Consider the following 14,536-nt stretch of genomic DNA (forward strand, 5'->3'; position numbering starts at 1 on the left):
CTTTCAAGGAGCTATGAACCTACACTCCAAGATCTCTTTGTTCAGCCACACTCCCTCGGACCTTACCATTAAGTGGATAGGTGCTACTAAGACTTGCTTTCCCAAAATGCAGCACCTCACATTTATCTAAATTAAACTCCATCTGCCACTTCTCAGCCCATTGGCCCATCTGGTCAAGATCCTGTTGTAATCTGAGGTAACCTTCTTTGCTGTCCACTACACCTCCAATTTTGAGGTCATCTGCAAACTTGCTGTCTATAAATCCTGATGAACAGTAGTGGACCCAACACTGATCCTTGTGGCACTCCACTGGTCACAGGCCTCCAGTCTGAAAAACAAGCCTCCACCATCACCTTCTGTTTTTTACCTTCAAGCCATTTCTGTATCCAAATGGCTAGTTCTCTCTGTATTTCATGAGATCTAACCTTGCTAATCAGTCTCCCGTGGGGAACCTTGTCAAATGCCTTACTGAAGTCCCTATAGATCATGTCCACCATTCTCCCCTCATTAATCTTCTTTGTTACTTTTTCAAAAAAACTCAATCAAGTTTGTGAGACAGGATTTCCCATGCACAAAGCCATGTTGATTATCCCTAATCAGTCCTTGCTTTTCCAAATATGTGTAAATCCTGTCCTTAAGGATTCCCTCCAACAACTTGCCCACCACTGATATGAGGCTTACTGGTCTATAGTTCCCTGGCTTGTCCTTACCACATTTATTAAACAGTGGCACCACTTTAGCCAACCTCCAGTCTTCTGGCACCTCACCTGTGACTAACAATGACACAAATATCTCAGCAAGGGACCCAGCAATCACTTCCTCGCTTCTCTCAGAGTTCTTGGGTGCACCTGATCAAGGGGGATTTATCCACCTTTATGTGTTTCAAGACATCCAGCACTTCCTCCTCTGTAATATAAACATTTTTCAAGATGTCACCATCTATTTCCTACATTCTATATCTTCCATGATCCTTCTCCACAGTAAACACTGATGCAAAATACTCATTAGTATTTCCCCCATCTCCTGCGGCTCCATACAAAGGTTGCCTTGCTGATCTTTGAGGGATCCTATTCTCTCCCTAGTTACTCTTTTGTCCTTAAAAAAACCCTTTGGATTCTCCTTAACCCTGTTTGCCAAAGCTATCCCATGTCAGCTTTCTGCCCTTCTGATTTCCCTCTTAAATATACTGCTACTCCCTTTATACTCTAAAGATTCACTCAATCTCTCTTGTCTATACCTGACATATGCTTCCTCCTTCTTTTTTTTAACCAAACCCTCAATTTCTCGAGTCATCCAGCATTCCCTACACTTACTAGCCTTTCCTTCCACCCTAAGAGGAATATACAGTCTCTGGACTCTCGTTATCTCATTCCCTTTACCTGCGAATATCTACCCCCAATCAACCTTTGAAAGTTCTTGCTTAATACCGTCAAAATTAGCCTTCCTCCAATTTAGAACTTCAACTGCTACTTTAAAACTAATTGAATTATGGCCACTGGCCCTAATGTGCTCCCCCATTGACACCTGCTCAGAGTGCATGTAGAAATCAACTCCATAAGCAAAGCCAAGAAGAACATCCAACCCATTCCAAAATAGAAAAGGGAAAAATAAATTCTGAAGCAATTATGAGGAGCAAATTATTGTGAATGCTGGAATCTGTACTGAAAACAAAAGTTACTGAAATCACAATGGTAAACAAGCAGGAGGCTGGAAGAACACAGCAAGCCAGGCAGCATCAGGAGGTGTGGAAGTCAATGTTTCAGGTGTAACCCTTCTTCATGTGGTGACAGAACAAGATAATATTTCAATTCTAGATGACTCTTCATCAGAGCTGACGTGAAGTATGCAGTGGTGGAGGGTGGAGTGCTGGGGGAGAAAAGGTACTGACGGTGCAGAGTATGTGATCACAATGTGAAAATAGCAGAAAAATGGTGTGTTGAACTTCTTTTAGTTTTAATTGTTCCATTTTATGTCACAATGTGCTCTCTCCCTTCACCACCAACCCAAACCGTCCCCCACTCCCTCCAGTGGGACCCTCTATTCTTCCCAGTTTGGCAGTTGAACCACTGTTCTGTCATTCTCACATTCTAATCACTCAATATGGTCTATCAGCATCATTCCTTCCCCAGCGCTCCAGCCCTGACTAAGGCATAAATGCTGCCAATTCCATTTCACATCAGCTTTTTCTCCAGGGTTGTTGCTTGACCAGCTGTGATTACCAGCATTGTTTGTTTTCACTCAAATATTTATTGTTTTAGTTTTATTCACACATAAGATGTGAGTTCTGCTGGCCAGCACAGCCTTTATTGCCAGTCCCTAGTTACCCGAGAGAAGGTGATGGTGATCTGCCTTCTTGAACCACTGCAGGCCATGTCCTGTAGATAGACACACAGTGCTCAGCAAAACTGACAACTCGGGGGAGACACGGGTTTGAACTAATTACTGCAGGGAGCAGACATTTGAGGGGAAGTTTTAAAGTCAAAATTACACAAAGATTAAGGGGAGTGAAGAGGCGAATGATAATCGAAGTATGACAGGAAGGGATAGAAAATATGCGTAGAAGAATGCATCTGAAAATTGAACCAGAATAATTTATAATGATGAAAAGCTTACGGCTTTTTAAAAATCTGAATACATACAGCATTTGTATCATGTAGATGATGGCTTTGTGATATTATTGCTTCAGTATTAATCCAGAGATGCAGCAATGTTCTGGGACATGGGTTCCAATCCTATCATGACAGATGATGGAGTTTGAAAACAGTGTTAAAAATCAGGAATTAAGAGTCTAATGATGAGGAACACCTCATCTGGATCACCAATGACCTTCAGACCATCAGATAATGGAGTGTAATTCAAAGAATCCCTGCAGAATAGAATCCCCACAGAAGAGAATCCTGACCAGAATAGAATCCCTACAGTGTGGAAATAGGCCATTTTGGCCCAACAAGTCCACACTAACCCACTGAAGAACAACCCAACCAGCCCCACACCCCACCCCACATTTGCTCCTCACTAATGCACACAACCTACATATCTCTGAACATTACGGGCAATTTAGCATGCAATTCACCTGCACATCTTTGTGATTTTGGGAGGAACACAGGATAAATGTGGCTTTCAATAGCTTTTCATTTCCCCTCCCCCCACATTATCCCAGTCCCAAGCCTCCAATTTGGTACCGCCCTCCAGACCGGTCCATCACTGCCCCCTCTGACCTATCACCTGCTCCCTCACCTTCATTCACCTATCGCTTTCCCACCTACCTCCCCCCAACCCCACCCCCCCTCCCATTTATTTCTCAGCCCCGATTCCCAAGACTCATGCCTGATGAAGGGCTACTGCACGAAACGTTGATTCTCCTGCTCCTTGGATGGTGCCTGACCTGCTGTGCTTTTCTAACACCACATTCTTGACTCTGATCTCCAGCATCTGCAGTCCACACTTTCTCTCACCTGGAGAAAACCCAGGTTTCCTGCCACAGGCAGGGGAAGAATGTGGGTCAAGATTAGAGTGGAGCTGGAAAAGCACAGCACGTCAGGCAGCATCTAAGGAGCAGGAAAATCAATGATTCGGGCAAAAGCCCTTCATGCAAATCCCACACAGACAGTCGCCTGAGGCAGGAATCAAATTTGGGTCCCTGGCTGTGTGGCAGCAGTGCTAACCACTGAGCTACCGTGCTGCCCCTAATTGAGTCACTGTGCCACCCTGGCCATTCGGCCCATTGAGTCTACTTTGTAATTTGATCAGTGGCTGATATATTTCTCAACCCCATTTTCCTACATTCTCCCTGTGACCCCTGATCCCCTTACTAACCAAGAACCTGTCTACCCTGGTATTAAATGCATTCAATGACTTGGTCTTGACAGCCTTCTCCACGAACATGTTCCAGAGATTAATCACTCTGTGGCTTAAGGAATTCCTAAAGGGAATTCTAAAGGGTCATTCCTTACTCTGACCCTGTGTTTTTGAGTCCTAGTTTTTCCAAATGTGGAAACATCTCCATGTCTCCTCTCTCCAGGCCTCTCAGAAGTTTTTAATTTCAATCTGATCCCCCTTCAATCTTCTAAACTCCACTGAGTACAGAGCGAAAGTCTTCAAGTGCTCCATATATAACAAACCCCTCATCCCCAGGATCATTCTTGTAAAACTCCTCTGGCAATCCTCTAAGGCCAGTGGGCCCTTCCTTACATAGGGGGTCCAAGGTCCCCTACACTATATTTCAAATGTGGTATGAGCAGAGCTTTATTCAGCCTCAGGTAATACAATCCTATTCTTGTATTCTAGCTTCAGGGATGGAAACTGCCATCCATACCTGGTCTGACCTACAAGTGACTCCAGACTCACAGCAGTGTGATTGTCTTTTAATTGCCATTCCATAGTCGCTCATGAGAAGGTCATAGCCAGTTGCCTTCTTGAATTGCTGCAGTGCATGTGTGTTCAATAGAACCACAATGCCATTAGGGAAGGAATTGTGAGATTTCACCCAGTAACACTGAAGGAATGGGAACATATTTCCATGTCAGGATGGTGAGTAGCTTGGAGAGGAACTTGTACGTGGTGGTGCTCCCTTATATCTGCTGTCCTTGTCCTTTGGGATGTAGGTTGGGAGTTGGAGGTGCTGCCTCAGGATCTTTAGTGAATATCTGCAGTGCGTCTTGTGGATAGTACACACTGCTGCTACTGAGTGTTGGATACTTGTGCATGTGGTGCCAATCGAGCTGACTGCTTTGAGCTTCTTGAGTGTTGTTAGAGCTGCAATCATCCAAGGATAGAGGGAGTATCCCATCACACTCCTGACTTGTTGCTTTGTAGATGGTGGACAGGCTTTGGGGAAATCAGGCGATGACTTACTGACTGCAGGATTCTGAACCACTGACTGGCTGTTGTAACCACAGTATTTATATAGCTAATCCAGTTCAGTTTCTGACCAATGGTCACCCCAAGATGTTGATTGTAGGTGATTCGGTGACTGTGATATCAAAGGGCAATGTTTAGATTCTTTCTTGTAGGAGATGGTCCTTGCCCAACATGGATGTACAAGCATTGTACACAGTTCAAAAGAGATTCACCAGGCCGGTTCCTGGGGTGAAGGGGCAGACTGATCAAGAATGGTTAAACAGGTTAGAGATCAGAAAAATGATGGTTGTGTTCTTACTGAAACACATAACATTCTGAGCGGCCTTGTCTAATGGTACCACAGCTTTAAAAGATGTGGTTTGTCCTCTTTCTTTGAAAAAAGGTTGAGACAGAGGAGCCAAGAGTCTGCTCCAGCCAATAAAGTAAACAGTTTATGAGGCTTGTGGTTTTTTTTAAAAGTTGGAACAACAGAATGGGTGGGGTCAAGCTTCCACAAAAAGCAGTTGCCGGCTGGGTTCTTGAAGCTGGATGTTTTTCCTCTCACTATTACTGGCTAAAAGCTCAGGGTCTCTTTCTGCTACTAGAATTGCATGTGAGACAATCTATTTTACTGAATCTGCCTTTGTGAAGGGAGTCTTTCTGGGATTTGCTCTACTTGAACAATTAATTAGTCATAGTTTATATGTATATATAATTTTATTAATTATTTAGATAAGAGTTACAGGTAAGCCAATTCTTTTCCACTGTTTTTATTACCTGTATTTTAACTGCAGTATAAGAATGAAGTGTGGTTTGCTAAAGACAAATAGATTAGATTCCCTACAGTGTAGAAACAGGCCCTTCCACCCAACAAGTCCACAATGACCCTCTGAAGAGTCATCCAGCCAGACCCATTCCCTCTGACTAATGCACCGAACACTATGGGCAATTTAACATGGCCAATTCATCTGGCCTGCAGGAGGAAACCTGCACCCGAAGGAAACCCACACAGACACAGGGAGAATGTGCAAACTCCAAACAGACAGTCACCCAAGGCTCAAATTGAATCTGGGATCCTGGTGCTGTGAAGCAGCAGTGCTAACCACTGAGGCACCGTGCCGCCCTAATAGTTTGACCAATCAAGTAGTCAAGTAGTTTGACCAATCAAATGGCATCTGGAATGCGACACCTTACACTTAAATTAAGAAAAGTCTCGGCTATCTTCTCAAAATACTTTTGAGCTTGTTTGGTCCTATCCATAATACTTGACAGAGCAGATGTTGACAAGTTGTATCCATTTGTGGAGGACCACATTAAAGGAACTTTTATTTAAAACAGGTGTGAAAGAATTTCTTCTCCCAGAGGGTCGTGAATGCCTAGAATCCCAGAGCCCAGAGAGTTGAGGAGGCTGGATGACTGAAAGTGTTTAAAGAGGAGGTTTGTCTGAATTTGAGGGCTATGAGGAGCTGGCATTAAAGAAGAAATAAAGCCTGTGTCAGAATAGCCATGATCTTGCTGAATGCTTGCGGGGTAAGCTTGAGAATGGCCTACTCTTGCTCCTGTGTTTTGTATTCTTATCTTCTCACAATGATGGTGACATCTACATCCTGTGAGAGAATACATTTTAAAGAACGGTGCCATTTGTTTGTAGTCCATAAGGAAAATCCACATTTTCCAATTATGGAACAGACTATTATTTCCTCAGCCACATAGAAAGTGAAATCATCCATTTTGGAGGACAAAGGACTAATTCTTCTGTTTTTACAGATTATTTCTTTTTTCTACTTAAAACTAAGAAAATCTGCAATGTGCAACATTTAATCTTATTTTGTATGTTCTATGCCATAGTAGAATTACTGCAATTTTTAACTTTTAACTTTGTTCTTTCTTTCTACCTTGTTCTTTAGATTCTGTACCACGGTACTTGTACCTAAAATGGCACCTTGTGTGGCAACATTATACACTTTTCACTGTACTCCTGTACCTTTGTACATGAGTATGTTTTAGCCTCATGAATTGAAACACATGAATATGAATTATTTTATGACATCCCATCATTCCTAGCTAAAAATTTCTACTTATAACAGATGGCAATCTTCAAACCAATTGTTAAGTAATAAGTGTGCCCGTAAAATCCCACAGCCGTTTCCCCCCTCAACTAAAATATTTAATGTAATAACTAAAGATATAATTTTGTGAAATTAAGCTATCACTACAGATACTTGCCAGTTGGGAGTGCCTATCATTATTTCCCTCCCCATAGATACCAGGTATGATGAACAGAAAATCAAGTGAAACCCTTATTAAATGGATTTTTCTCCCCGTACATAAGAAAAACCATCGGCAATGTACTTCAAATTTTCAGTTCCTGTCCTTATTTTGAAATCCCTCCATGACCTCTAGCTCTCCTCAACTCCAGCCCCATAACCTGTCAAAATTTTAAAGCTTTGTCTAAGTCTGGCTTCTTGAGCATTTGCGATTTTAATCACTCCATCATTTTCAGCTGCTGAATTCCCAACTACCAACATCCTGGGATGGGGGATTCCGTTGACCAGAATTTGTACTTGACTAGCCATAAAAATACTATGGTTCAAGAGTAGATCTGGGGCATGGGTTATGCATGGAGTAACTCATCTCTTCACTAGTCCAGTTCAGCTTCCCCCTTTGCAGGATGTTGATAGTTGGGGATTCAGCATTAGTACTGTCATTGAATGTCAAGAGAACAATGTTTGGATTCTCTGTTGTTGGGCGTGGTCATTGCCTGGCATACATTTGACATCAATGTTACTTACCACTTATTAGTCCAACCCTGAATGTTGTCCTGATCTCATTACACTTGAACATAGAACACTGCAGTATCTGAGGAGTTGCAAATGGTGCTGAACATTGTGCAATCATCAGGGAATATCACCCCTGATGAAGGAGGAAAGATCATTTATCAAGCAACTGAAGATAGTTGGGCTCAGAACAGTGCCCTTAGGAATTCCTGAAGTGATACCCTGGAGCTGAAATCATTGACAATCAACACTCACAGCCATCTTCCTTTGTGCCAAGTATGACTCCAAACAGTGGAGTGTTTGACCCAGATTCCTCGTGACTTCAGTTTTTCTAGGGCTCCATGATGCCATTTAAGACCATAAGACCATAAGACATAGGAGTGGAAGTAAGACCATTCGGCCCATCGAGTCCACTCCGCCATTCAATCATGGCTGATGGACACTTCAACTCCACTTACCCGCATTCTCCCCGTAGCCCTTAATTCCCCAAGACAACAAGAATCTATCAATCTCTGCCTTGAAGACATCTAGTGTCCCGGCCTCCACTGCACTCTGCGGCAATGAATTCCACGGGCCCACCACTCTCTGGCTGAAGAAATGTCTCCGCATTTCTGTTCTGAATTTACCCCCTCTAATTCTAAGGCTGTGTCCACAGGTCCTAGTCTCCTCACTTAACGGAAACAATTTCCTAGCATCCACCCTCTCCAAGCCATCTTGTACGTCTCTATTAAGTCTCCCCTTAATCTTCTAAACTTCAATGAATACAATCCCAGGATCCTCAGCCGTTCCTCATATGTTAGACCTATCATTCCAGGGATCATCCGTGTGAATCTCCGCTGGACACGTTCCAGTGCCAGTATGTCCTTCCTGAGGTGTGGGGACCAAAACTGGACACAGTACTCCAAATGGGTCCTAACCAGAGCTTTATAAAGTCTCAGTAGCACAACGGTGCTTTTATATTCCAACCCTCTTGAGATAAGTGACAACATTGCATTCGCTTTCTTAATCACAGACTCAACCTGCATGTTGACCTTTAGAGAATCCTTGACTAGCACTCCCAGATCCCTTTGTACTTTGACAGGTAGGCAATGGTCAAGTGGTCTTATCACAAGGTTATCATGAGATTATCAGTCCTGAAACTCAGCTAACCTTCTGGGGAGCCAGGTTCGAATCCTGCCATGACAGATGGTAATGTTAGAATTCAATTTTTTAAATTCTGGAATTAAGAATTTGTCTGATGTACATGAAACCATTGTTGATTGTCGGGAAAACCCCATCTGTTTCACTAATGTCCTTCAGGGAAGGAAGGGTGCCATTGTTACCTTGTCTGGCTCTCAGAGGGGTGGTGATGGTCTAGTGATATTATAGCTTGACATTAATCTAGAAACCCAGAAGAATGTTCTAAAGACCTGAGTTCAAATCCTGCCATGGCAGATGGTGGAATTTCAATTCAATAAAAAAATCTTGAATTAAGAGTCAACTGACGACTATGAAACCATTGTCAATTGTCTGAAAAACCCATCTGGTTCACAAGCATCCTTTAGGGAAGGAAATCTGCCATCCTTACCTGGTCTGGCCTAAATGTGACTCCAGAGCCACAGCAATGTGGTTGACTCTCAACTGCCCTCTGAAATGGCCTAACAAATCACTCAGTTGTATCAATCGGTAGAAAGTCACAACAAAGAGTTGAAACCACAACAAGTGGACTGCAGCAATTCAAGAAGGCAGCTCACCACCACCTTCTTAAGGGCAAATAGAGATGGGCTATCAATGCTGGCCAGCCAGCGACGCTCAAGTCACACAAATGAATTAAAACGAAATGACTCTGGACCCTACAGCAATGTGGTTGACTTTCAACTCCCCTTTGAAATGGCTGAGCTGGTCACTTAGTTCAACAGCATCCGAGGAAAGGCACTAAATGCTGGCCAACCAGAGACGGCCACAGCCCACGAGTGAATTATAAAGATACTGTTGGTCAGAACTCATCTCAATATCAAGAGCAGTCAACTTTGCTTCCTCTCTGGAGTTCAATTCTTTTGTCCATGTTTGGTCAGAGGCTGTATTGAAGTTAGGAGCTGAGTTGGCTGGGCGGAACCAAACTGAGTGTCAGTGAGAAGGGTAGAATTGGGTAAGAGCTGTGATAGCACTGTCAATGACACTTTTAGATGTTACAGTTTAGTTCAGAGTTGAACAACACAAGGCAAAGTTATGACAACAGATATCGGATATCAACAGATTCTTACACGGTTGTATCCATTTATCTTTTCCTAGGCTGTGATCATTGAAGAACCATACTGTAAATATGGAGATGAGCCATAAACCCTGCGGTATGGTGGATGAGGTGAGAAGGGACGGTACATTCACTTCGCACCAAACTTTATCCTGAACAGCAGTCTGGTTTCATTCTATGGACCGAAAGGTAAATTATCTGAATTAAGTTAGAATTGAGTAGCATATGCTTTAAGCACCAAATTAAGACTGCTTAGTTGGTGAACATGATGCTAGCTGATGGTCATGAAATGGAGGTGCCAGTGTTGGACTGAGGTGGACAAAGTCAGAAGTCACCTGACACCAGGTTATAGTCCAATAGGTTTATTTGGAATCACAAGCTTTAGGAGAAAATGAATATAGGTGTTGTTATGACAACGAGGTATGATAAAGGCAAAACTAGGATTACAAAATCCTTTTATTATCAGGCAGCTATTGGACCTGGAGTGTGTCAGTTAATCAAATATTCTGGTCGATTAAGAGATCCACATGACCAATGCAAAAACACACACGAAATAATGTAGGGGAGATACACATCACTTTATTAACAGAATAAATCAATTAAAGAATAATGCAGCTTTGATTTAAATAACTTTTACTGGCAGAGAGCTTTACTCACACAAACCCTCAACTGACCACTTGGACATCACAGAGATTGTGATAATACAGTAAATTTCCAGTGTTTGAGGTAGATAATTTTTTGCCAGATTATTGAAATTGCTGGTTCAAAAGATGCTGTTTAAAGCAAAATTTGCATATTGAATCTTGGTGAACTAATTAAAAGCAATGCCATACAAAGAGCAATTTCGTTTTTATTTTGCTCCTTTCCCTCCAAGCCAATGGAACACTGAACTTTTCAGTTTTACCCTCTGAGTCACCAAGTTGATCCCATACTCAGAAGTACTGCACCACTAACACAGAGGAACTGAATATTGATTTCTCTTGTGAAGTCACAAAATAACAGAATGCCATCACGTGTATTTTGTACCCATAAGTGGTTAATGCCAATATTCAAACTTTCAGAAGGACAATTTAATTTATTTCTTGCAGAGAATGGATGCATTAGTTTCATTATTTTAATAAAAAGTGCTTTTGTTTCTACAGGTAGAGTATTTGTTCATGAATGGGCTCATCATCAGTGGGGAGTTTTCAATGAATATAATGAACTGATGCCCTTCTATTTATTTAATGGAACGAATGAAGCAATGAGGTAGGACAGCGCTGATTAGAGTATTCTGCTCAGTGAAAAATGTCTCCTGTGTTTTCTAGATAATTCCATACAGAGCACTGAACATGGAACATTACAGCGCAGTACAGGCCCTTCGGCCCTCAACGTTGTGCCGACCTGTGGAACCAATCTAAAGTCCATCCAACCTACCCTATTCCAGTCTCATCCATATGACTATCCAATGACCATTTAAATGCCCTGAAAGTTGGCAAGTCTACTACTATTGCAGGTAGTGCGTTCCATACTCCTCCTGCTCTTTGAGTAAAGAAACTGCGTCTGACATCTGTCCTATAACTATCCCCCCTCAATTTAAAGCTATGTCCCCTTGTGCTAGCCATCGTCATCTGAGGAAAAAGACTCCCACTGTCCAACCTGTCTAACCCTCTGATTATCTGATATGTTTCAATTAAGTTGCCTCTCAATCTTCTTCTCTCCAACAAAAACAGCCCCAAGTCCCTCAGCCTTTCCTCATAAGACTTTCCCTCCATATCAGGCAGCATCCTCGTAAATCTCCTCTGAACCTTTTCCAAAGCTTCCTATAATGCGATGGCCAGAACTGTACACAATTCTGCAAATGCGGCCGCACCAGAGTTTTCTACATCTGCAGCATGATCTCATGGTTCTGAAACTTAATCCCCCTACCAATAAAAGCTGACACACCATACATCTTCTTCACAAACCTATCAACCTTGGTGGCAACTTTCAAGGATCTATGTATCTGGACACTGAGATCTCTCTGCTCATCTACACTACGCAGAATCTTACCATTAGCCTAATACTCTGCAATCCTGTTACCCCTTCCAAAGTGAACCACCTCACACTTTCCTGCATTAAACTCCATTTGCCACCTCCCAGCCCAGCTCTGCAGCTTATAGACAATAGATAATAGGTGCAGGAGTAGGCCATTCAGCCCTACGAGCCTGCACCTTATCTATGTAACCAGAACATTCTTCCTCACTATCCACAACTCTACAGACTTTAGTGTCATCAGCAAATTTACTAACCCATCCTTCTATGCCCTCATCCAGGTCATTTATATAAATGACAAACAACAGTGGATCCAAAACAGATCCTTGCGGTACCCCGCTAGTAACTGAAGTCCAGGATGAATATTTCCCAACAACCACCACCCTCTGTCTTCTTTCAGCTAGCCAATTTCTGATCCCAACCGTTAAATCACCCTCAAATCCATGCCTTTGTATGTTGTGCAATAGTGAAACTTATCAAACACCTTACTGACATCCATATACACCATATCAACCGCTTTATCATCATCCACCTGTTTGATCACATTCTCAAAGAACTCAATAAGGTTTCTGAGGCATAACCTGCCCTTCACAAAACAGTGTTGATTATCCCTAATCAACTTATTCCTTTCTCGATTATTATAAATCCTATCTCTTATCACCCTTTCCAACACTTTAACCACAATGGAAGTAAGGCTCACAGGTCTATAATTTCCAGGGTTGTCTCTGCTCCTCTTCTTGAACAAGGGAACAACATTTGCTATCCACCAGTCTTCTGGCACTATTCCTGTAGACAATGACCACATAAAGATCAAAGCCAATGGCTCAACATCTCCTCCCTGGCTTTCCAGAGAATCTGAGGATAAATCCCATCTGATCCAGGGAACTTATCTATTTTTACACTTTCCAGAATTGCTAACACCTCCTCCATATGCAATTCAGTCCCATATAGTCGAGTAGCCTGTATCTCAGTATTGTCCTTGACCACATTGTCTTTTTCTGGTGTGAATACTAACGAAAAGTATTCATTTAATGCTCCTCTCTCTCCTCTGACTCCATGCACAACTTCCCATTACTCTGCTTGATTGACCCGAGTCTTACTGTAGTCATTCTTTTATTCCCGACATAGCTTTTGAAAGTCTTAGGGTTTTCCTTGAGACTATCCGCCAGTGACTTCTCATGTCCCCTCCTAGCTCTTCTTAGCTCCCTCTTTCGGACTTTGCTGGCTAATGTGTAACTCTTAAACTCCCTAACTGAGCCTTCTCATCTCATCCTAACATAAGCTTTCTTCTTCCTCTTGACAAGAGATTCAACTTCCTTAGTAAACCATGGCTACCACGCTCGACAACTTCCTCCCTGCCTGACCGATACATACTTATCAAGGACCCACAGTTTCAATTGTGCCCATCTCCTGCAGTTTCCTTCCCCATCCTCTGCATCCTAAATCTTGCCTAATTTCATCATAATTGCCTTTCCCCCAGCAATAACTCTTGCTATGCGGTATATACCTATCCCCTTCCATCACTAAAGTAAACATAACTGAATTGTGGTCACTACCTTCAAAGTGCTCACCTACCTCCAAATCTAAATTAACGCCTGGCCAGGTTCATTAGCCTGTGGCCTCACTCCTTGTTGGCCTGTTGACATACTGTGTCAGGAAACCCTCCTGCACACATTGGACAAAAACTGACCCATCCAAAGTACTTGAACTATTGTATTCCCAGTCAATATTTGGAAAGTTAAAGACCCCCATAAAAACAACCCTGTCACTCTCACACCTATCGAGGGTTATCTTTGCCATCGTATCCTCTACATCTCTGAACTATTTGGAGGCCGATAGAAAACTCCCAATATGGTAACCATTCCTTTCCTGTTTCTAATCTCAGCCCATACTACCTCAGTAGACAAGTCTTCAAATGTCCTTTCTGTAATACTGTCCTTGACTAACAATGCCACACCACCCCCTCTTTTACCATTTTCTCTGTTCTTACTGAAACATCTAAATCCCAGAACCTGCAACCACCATTCCTGTCCCTGCTCTAGAATGGCCACAACATCAAAATCTCAGGTACCAACCTATGCTGCAAGTTCACCCACCTTATTCCAGATGCTCATAGCATTGAAGTTAGTTACATTTCAAACCAACTTCTTGCCTTCCGGAGCTTTCTTGCGATCTTGAAATCTTAATTGTAACTTCACGACTCTCATCCTCCCGTTTACTTGAACTACAATTTCGGTTCCCATCCTCCTGCTGAATTAGTTTAAATCCACCTGAAGAGCACTAGCAAATATACCCCCAGGATATTGGTACCTCTCTGGTTCAGGTGAAGACCATCCTGTTTGTCGAGGTCCCACATAGCCCAGAAAGAGACCCAACTATCCAGGAATCCAAAACCCTCTCTCCTGCATCATCTTTGTAGCCACCTGTTCAACACCTCTCTCTCCTTATTCCTTGCCTTGCTAGCACATGGCATGGGCAACAAACCAGAGATAACAACTCTGTTTGTTCTAGGTCTAAGCTTCCACCCTAGCTCCCAGAATGTCTGTTTGAAATCCCCATCTCCCCTCCTAACTATGTCATTGGTACCAATGTGGACCACGACCTGGGGTCAATCCCCATCCCCCTCCCCCTCAAGGATCCTGAAAACACGGTCAGAGACATTACGAACTCTGGCACC

General features: G+C 42.7%; 1 pseudogene; it reads left to right on the forward strand.

Moving 5' to 3' along the window:
- The window catches only part of LOC140479371 (calcium-activated chloride channel regulator 3A-1-like), a 92,361-nt pseudogene that overhangs the window by 50,989 nt on the left and 26,836 nt on the right, over window positions 1-14,536 (forward strand).

Source organism: Chiloscyllium punctatum, chromosome 7 (genome assembly GCF_047496795.1).
Source record: "Chiloscyllium punctatum isolate Juve2018m chromosome 7, sChiPun1.3, whole genome shotgun sequence".
In the NCBI taxonomy this organism is placed as follows: Eukaryota; Metazoa; Chordata; class Chondrichthyes; order Orectolobiformes; family Hemiscylliidae; genus Chiloscyllium; species Chiloscyllium punctatum.